We start from the raw sequence: 8039 nt of genomic DNA on the forward strand, positions 1-8039 counted from the left end.
GCTTCACTCTCCACTCTAGTCCTCTGTGGCTATGTCACTGACTCTGGGCCCAAGAGTCCCCAGGTCTTTTGGCTGTATTCTTTACAGAAATAGATGAGCCGTTGAATGGGTTTGAACCATCAACCTTCTGGTTAGTACCAAGTGCTTAACTGTTTATAGCACCAGAATGTCTTTGTCCTGTTTAAAGGCAGTCACATTTTAAAAAAGAAAAACTAGGTCTGCAGCCACCAGGGCACAATCTCTGATGGGCTCTCACCTCTGTTTCCTGAGGCCCTAAGGCAGCTCTTACCTAGGGCTGGTGGGGACCAGCTCTGAGCCTCTGCCTAGTGCCCACTTCCTTCCTGGTTTCCTCTGCTGGGGTTGTACGGCAATGGATGGATTTTATGTGGCCTTTCTAACCATGGTCCTGTAATTACCACTAAATGACTGGGTGGGGCTATGCAAATAAGGAGCATGCGACCCACCAAAGGAATGGACAGCATGCTAAATGATGCAAATAAGATGTTGTTAAGTGTTGTCTAGTGGGTTGCAACTGATAGCGACCCTGTCAGAGTTTCCAAGGCTTTAAATCTTTGCAGGAGTAGAAAGCCTCTTCTTGCAGAGCAACTGCTGGGTTCAAACTGTGGACCTTGAGGTTCACAGTCCAGTACTTATCATATGGAGCCACTGTGTTTCCCTTGTAGGGGTGAGACTAGGCAAATAAGGTTTATGAACCCTAACAAGGGAATTGGTCACTTTTTTCACTCACTAGACTTAACATGAGCTATAGCAGAAGCTTGGTGCAGCACCATAGGATACACAATGGACTGCAAGGTCATCTGAACTGCAAAGTTCATGGTTCAAACTCACCAGTCACTCCTTGGAAACCCTATACAGAGTTGCTAGGAATCGGAACCAACTTGATGGCACTTAACAACAACCACATCCCAGAGGCCAAAGGGAGGGTCCTCACTACTACTAAGAAAAGATAGGAGACGAGTGCATCCTTAGGGCATGGGACCTCTGCACTGAGAACCTCCCAGACCCAGGAGGAAGAAAGAGAGAGTGGAATCAAATACTGCAGAGCAGGAGAGATGGAAAGAGAGAGAAAGAGCGGTAACAAACACTGAAGAGGATGAGAGACACAGACTGTGAGGTAACAAGCACCCAAGAAGGTGCGAGACTGCAAGAAGCAGCAGCAGAGAAACGGCGACAAAACCAAAAGGTAGCAGGTGACAGAGTTATGAGCTTCCTGGCCCACGTAACTTGAGAGCTGAGCACCTTCAAGCAGGAGACTTACTGGCAGAGTAGGGTACCCCTAGGCACTTATTGGCAGAGTAGGGTACCCCTAGGCACTTACTGGTGGAGAGAAAAAGTATTGTAATACTTGCCTGAGCAAGGCAAAGGCTGGGTTGAAGGGCCTGGGGACCAAGGGGCCAAAGGCCAGAAAAGATTCCTGATTGAAAAATTGTATCCTGGGTCATTTCTGATACCGAATTGTAACTTGTTACTTCGCTAAGTAACAGAATCTTGACTGAAAACAGAGAATATCAGAAAGATGTTTACCTCTGCTTTATTGACTATCCAAAGGCTTTTGACTGTGTGAATCATGACAAGTTATGGACAATATTGCAGAGACTGAGTATTTAGGAACATTTAATTGTGCTCATGAGGAACCTGTACACAGACCAAGAGGCAGTCATTAGAACAGAACAAGGGGACACTGAATGGTCTAAAATCAGGAAAGGTGTACACCAGGGTTGTATACTTTCACCATACCTATTCAATGAAACTGACTCGACAGCACTTAACAACAACAATAACATTTAATCTGTATGCTTAGCAAATAATTCAAGAAACTGGATTATATGAAGAAGAAATTGGAGGCATCAGAATTAGAGGAAGATCCATTAACCACCTGTGATATGCAGATAATACAACCTTGCTTGCTGAAAGCAAGAGGGTCTTAAAATATTTGCTTATGAAGATCAAAGACCACAGCCTTCAGTAAGGGTTATATCTCAATGTAAAGAAAACAAAAAATCCTCACCACTGGAGCAATAAATAACATCATGATCAATGGAGAAAAGATTGAAGTTGTCAAAGATTTCATTTTGCTTGGATCCACAACCAACACTCATGGAAGCAGCAGTCAAGAAATCAAACAACATATTGCATTAGACAAATCTGCTACACAAGACCTTCTTAAAGTGTTCAAGAGCAAAGACGTCAGTTTGAGAACTAAAGTGTGCCTGATCCAATCCATGGTACCATAGTAGGACTGTGAATAAGGAAAACTGCAGAAGAATTGATGCAGTTAAATTATGGTGTTGTAGAAGAATATTAAAAGTACCATGGACTGCTAGAAGAACAAACAAATCTTTGTTGGAAGAAGTACAGACAGAATGCTCTTTAGAAGCCAGGAGGGTGAGACTCATTCTTCGGGAATGTTATCAGGAGAAGGCCATCATGTTAGGTAAAGTGACAACAGCAATGGGTTCAAGCTTAGCAATGATTGTGAGGGTGGCACGGGACTAGGCAGTGTTTCGTTCAGTTGTTCATAAGGCCACTATGAATTGATGGTGCCTAACAACAACACTTCCCTAATAAACCCCATAACTATTAGTATAATCTGAGAGTTCTCTGTGGTCATTGCAATGAATTATCGAGGCCAGAAGAGAAGCAGAGAGTGTCATGGGAGGGACAGTTGGTAGAATGGGCGAACAAGTTGGAAAGAGGTGATATGTCTGACCTCTGCCTTAGGTTGTGGGTACTGACAGTGATTCTCCTCCCTACTGGTGAAGTTAGATGAGGAGGTCCTACATACTGCTGCCAAACCATTTTTATAGGGTTCCTGAGACTTTCTCAGGTGCTTCTGTGCTCTGTTTTCTTGACCACTTTTAATGTTTACTACTGTTCCCAGTTGCAGGCTCAGCAGAAACTGGTAAGGAGGGAGGAAGGCAAGAGCATAAAGGGCAGAAGGCAGATGAGCACTTGAGAGTGTGAAGACCCAGACCCCACCATCTACCCCGGTGGTGGAGAGGACATGAGGGACGGAAGCAGAGGTATAGGAAGGATGAAACTTAAGAAATTTGAGTTACCTTTAAGCCACAGGAACAGGAGAAAGCTGTTGTTGTTTTTCAAATCTCCAGCCAGAACTTGGGCATCAGAGTTTGACTTTTGCTTATATACCTGCCTTTCTATGTGACCTTGGACACATCACTTCACACCTTTTGAACCTCAGTTTTCTAAAACTTAAAATGGGAGGGATTGATAGCATAGTAGGAAGCTGTTGGTTCATGAAGAACATATCATTGAAATAAATATGCTACGTCTGCTGTATATAGAACAAGAAATAGTGGTCAAGTTCCTCTCAGATCTTATAACTGGATTAAAGAGATGCTCCAATAACTTCTCATCTTAAAATGGGAGTCAGAATTCCATTCCCTCGTAGGGTTGTTGTAAGAGTTCCACAAGATGTTGAAAAAAGAAACATCTTGCAGAGCCTGGAACCTGGTAAGTCTCAGAACATGCAAGCTATAATTGTTGTTGTTACTCCCAACAAATTAGATTGTACATTGACAAGTACCAAGTTAGTGGCAAGACCAATATGCCCTTCAGTGCCCGGCAGTGTCGTAAAGAAAATTCAAGCTAACACTTAAGAAAGGGTGACTTCATATTTAAACTCATAGATGTCTACGCATTCTTAAGAAATGAAGAACTCTGGCCCAGTGTGCAGGTCTACACTTCCCTGTAGTAAGTAGGAGATTCACGGTTCTCCTTGTGGAAAATGGGTGGATGAGTCCTTTCCTTTGCCCCCTGGTCACACCCCTGTTGTCATCCTGTGCAGTCGAGTAGAACTCTTCCATGGGACTTCCTCGGGCTGTAATCTTTAGAGAAGCAAATCGCTAGGCCTTTTCTTCTGCTGGGTGGGTTTGAATCACCGACCTTTTGGCTACCAGTTAAGTGAAAGTCATTTGTGCTGTCCCAGGGAACTCTAGTCACTTGTAGTGCCAGCCTGGCTCCTGCCATCTTCAGGCTTGGTCAGTTCTGTAATCAACGCCTTAGGAGTTCAACAGGTTGGGCGCTGTGATCTAACGCCTCAGAATGCAAAGTCATTTGAACAGCAAGGTCAGTGGTTCAAGCTCACCAGCTGCTCCTTGGAAACCCTCCCTGTGGGTTGGAATCGACTCGATGGCACTTCACAACAACAACAACAACATAAGAGGGAGCACCAAGTATTTGTGAACAAGGGTGATGTCGATTTCCACCAAGCCAGCGGTAGCCTGGATCACTGTTCTGCAACTTTAAATTGATTCCAATGTCCCTATTTCAATCCCTCCCTGCAGGCCAGGAATGAAGAGCCAGTCACCAAGATACTGAAGAATAGGGAGAGAACCAGAACTTGAGGCAAATCAAAGTTCAACTTAGCCCTTTTCACAAGAGTGAATTATATCTCTGGCCTATCATCCACACTCCCAAGGGAGAGGCAAATAAGTGTCACGGTAAAGGACAAATGTAGGAGTGAGGAATCTTAGGTACTAGTCCTTTCACAACTCATTCCTGCTGGTTGGCCTGGGACAAATCATTTTCCCACTCAGGACAACAGCTGTCTACAAAGTCCTGGAGTTGGACTCACCCATTGGTTTTCAAACTGTGTTCACTGGCCACCAGAGGTGCTCCATTACAGGCTGGGTGTGACGGAGGGAGAAATACTCTGTCTCCAGGTCAATTAGAGGATCCCCACTTTTCTCTGCTTTGGGGAGCCACGCAAGTGTTTAAACCTAAGAACTTGCTCCAAAAGGCTTAGCTGTCACTCTAACAGCCACTTGCTTGAGCCTCTAATTTCTGGGAGAATCCCTCCAGAGGAACCCCAACCACCTGGTCCCCAGGGAAACTGACACAAAGGAGGTGAGAAAGATGCTAGAAGAAGTTAGAAGTTTGAAGAAGTATCAGGGGAGAAGGGTGGAGATGCAAGCTGGGCCAGTCTGCATGGTCCATACTATGGAGTTTAAACTTTACCAGTTTAGGGAGACTTTGAGGTGCTTCAAGCAAAGAGGGCTGGTCAGATTTGGAACCATGAAAGGAGGAAGAAGGCAGGGGTATTTATTGGTCACGTGACCTAGGAAATAACACTTTCAAAGAACATCTAGATTTTCCCAGCCCTGAACACTTTTGGGGTGGAGGGCTCAGACGAAGATAGAATCCACAGGTAAACAATGAAGTCTGGGTTCCCCCTGCAGTCCTTGGATGACACCCCTCCCCCCTTTTCCCTGAGCTCCTTACCATCAGAAGAAGGAGACCACCCCTTGGGGGTTTCCCTCTTGTTCAATCAATTCTCCTCAATTACCAACAAATCTAAATGTGATTTATCTGTGCAAGAATCATTCCAATATCAGGTGAGAATCTATCAATAAAAGCCCCTAAGGCAATCTTGCTCAGAGTTGTCAATAGAAGCTGTAAAGCACAAAGGCATAGCTGCTAGCAAGCAGAGGATTTTACCTCCCTCCCCCCTTAATTAAGTCGACCAGAAGCTGTCAAAGATAATTTTCAAAGCACATGACCCCAGCTACTGACATTTGATAATATTACATTTCACGTTGATTGAAATTGATTTTCCCCTCTTTTTAGGGGGGAAGGGGAAAGGGTTGGAGGGTGAGGTCACAGAAAAGGGGAGGCTTGGAAATTTGGATTGTAATGCCTGAGGATTCACCAAGAGCAGACTGCTAGACGGTGCTGGGTGGTCCTGTGCTATCATGGTTGTCATACGGAGTTGGTGGAGGTCCACTGGGGAGAAAAGTTATAGATACACAACTTGGAAGTTAACATCCAAATCTACCAGTTGCCATTAAGTCAATTCCAACTCGTGACAACTCCCTGAGTGGCCAATTAGAATGATGTCCTGTAGATGTTTCAATGGCGGATATTCCAGAAATAACTCACCAGGCCTTTCTTCCAAAGTACTTCTGAGTGGACTTGAACCTCCAATCTTTTGGTTAGCAGCTGAGCATGTTAGCTGCTTACACCATCCAGGGACTGTGGTGCTGTAGAATTAGCACTGGGCTTCCAACCACAAGGTCGGCAGTTCAAACCCACTAGCTGCTCCTCAGAAACCCTATACAGGGTCGCTATGACAACGGTGTCAAACATCCTGTAATTTTGGGACAGATAGCAGCATCAAGTGATGCGATCTCCACAACGGGCGGTGGAGACTGACTGGTCTAATTTGGGTTCCTATCCACATTTGGTGCCTTGGTTTACAATGGGTAGGAAGGTGGCTCACCATAATGTCAGCTGTCCCTTGACTTTACTGCTATTGGAGAAGCTCACGACAGCAGCCCCGCCCAGGTACCTTCTCCCAAGCTCAAGTCAGAGCACACTAGCAGCTGAGCTGAGGCTCTCCTCCTCCTTAGCCAATTCAAATCCCTAATGCTCCCAATCGGCCCTCAGCAGCCCTGTGCAATCAGCCATCCTTCCTCCAGATAGTTTTCATTTTGGGACTAGGATCAGGATCAGACTTAGTTCTGGCATCCCACATGGATGGGATGCCAACAACTTGACCTCCTGGTTTCTGGATTTTTGTCTGTCTGACAATGACAGACACCTGGTTGATTGCGCTGTCTTCTGGCTGATTTCAAACAAAAATGCGCACTCTGATCTTTACTACAAATCATCATCTTCTGACAGGGTTCCTGTTTGGATCCACTGACCAGGGTCAGAATTTTCATATCCAGGAAGAATATTTTGATATGCTTTAATAGATGAATTGCATTTGAATGGAATCCTTGGGTGGCTAAGGTTGGAAGTTCAAGTCCACCCAGAAGGGCTTTAGGAAGAACAGCCTGGCAATCTACTTCCAAAAAATCAGTCACTGAAAACACTGTGGAACGTAGTTCTGTCCCCACACATATGGGTTGCTATGAGTTAGAACTGACTTCACAATGACTGGTGTTTGGTAGCATTCGGATACATAGACGTGATGGAGAAATGGTTTCTGCACATAATCAAGTTACTGAAGAAAGAACAGCCCTGGAGCTCTTTGTGTTGGTCTCAGGGAGCTAATTAATCAAGGGCAAAGGGCTGTAGAAATAGCAAGAGGGGAGTTTAACCTTGATCTGGTAGAAAATCAGTCTCTGGTAATATCTAAGCTTCATATTTCTTGTTTTAAAGACAAAAATTAAACAAATAAAAATTTTTGAGACAGGTACGTAGAGGTTTCCCAGTGGGAAAAGCATTAGATTGGGAGTCATTCAAATGTTACCCATCCATTAAAACTATGTGACTGTGGGCAAGATAGTCAGTCATCTTTCTGGGCCTCTGTTTCTCCACCTGTACAATGGCACCTCAGAGATGATTATGCAGGCTAAAGAAGGTATACATGAAAATACATAATGTAATGATAGTCAATCTTTCCTTTCTCTCCTCCGCAAGTAATTGGTATAGAATCTTTTACATAGAGTTTTTACATAAAATCTTTTACTTCCTTTGAGAGTTCCTTCTTGTCTTAGTTACCTCTTGCTGCTGTAACAGCTATACCACAAGTGGGAGGTTTTACAGAACAGAAATATATTTTCTCACAGTTTAGAAGGCTAGAAGTGTGAATTCAGGGGCCCAGCTCTAGAAGGACGTCCTTCCTTGCCAGTGGCATTCCTTGGCACCTGTCTCTCCCTGTGTGTGTCTTAGTCTTTTAATAACTCAGAAGTGATTAGATTTAGGAGCCACCCTACACAAAAATCTCCTATTTCCCAACAGGATCATATTTACAGACACAAAGGTTAGGATTTCAACACATATTTTGGGAGCTTACACAATTCAATCCATATCGCTTTTCTAGGACTAAGGATGAGGAAGATACACTTGTATGTTGTTAAGTGCTATGGAGGCAGCTTCAACTTGCAGCAACCCTGTATAGGGTCTGTTGTTGTTGTTAGGTGCCATTGAGTCAGAACCGACTTACAGTAACCCCATGCACAGCAGAACGAAACAATGTCCGATCCTGGGCCAACCTCACTACCGCTGCCACACTTGAGTCCATCAATGATGCCACCTGTCAAATCCAT

Source organism: Chrysochloris asiatica, unplaced genomic scaffold (assembly GCF_000296735.1).
Source record: "Chrysochloris asiatica unplaced genomic scaffold, ChrAsi1.0 scaffold00015, whole genome shotgun sequence".
Taxonomy (NCBI): domain Eukaryota; kingdom Metazoa; phylum Chordata; class Mammalia; order Afrosoricida; family Chrysochloridae; genus Chrysochloris; species Chrysochloris asiatica.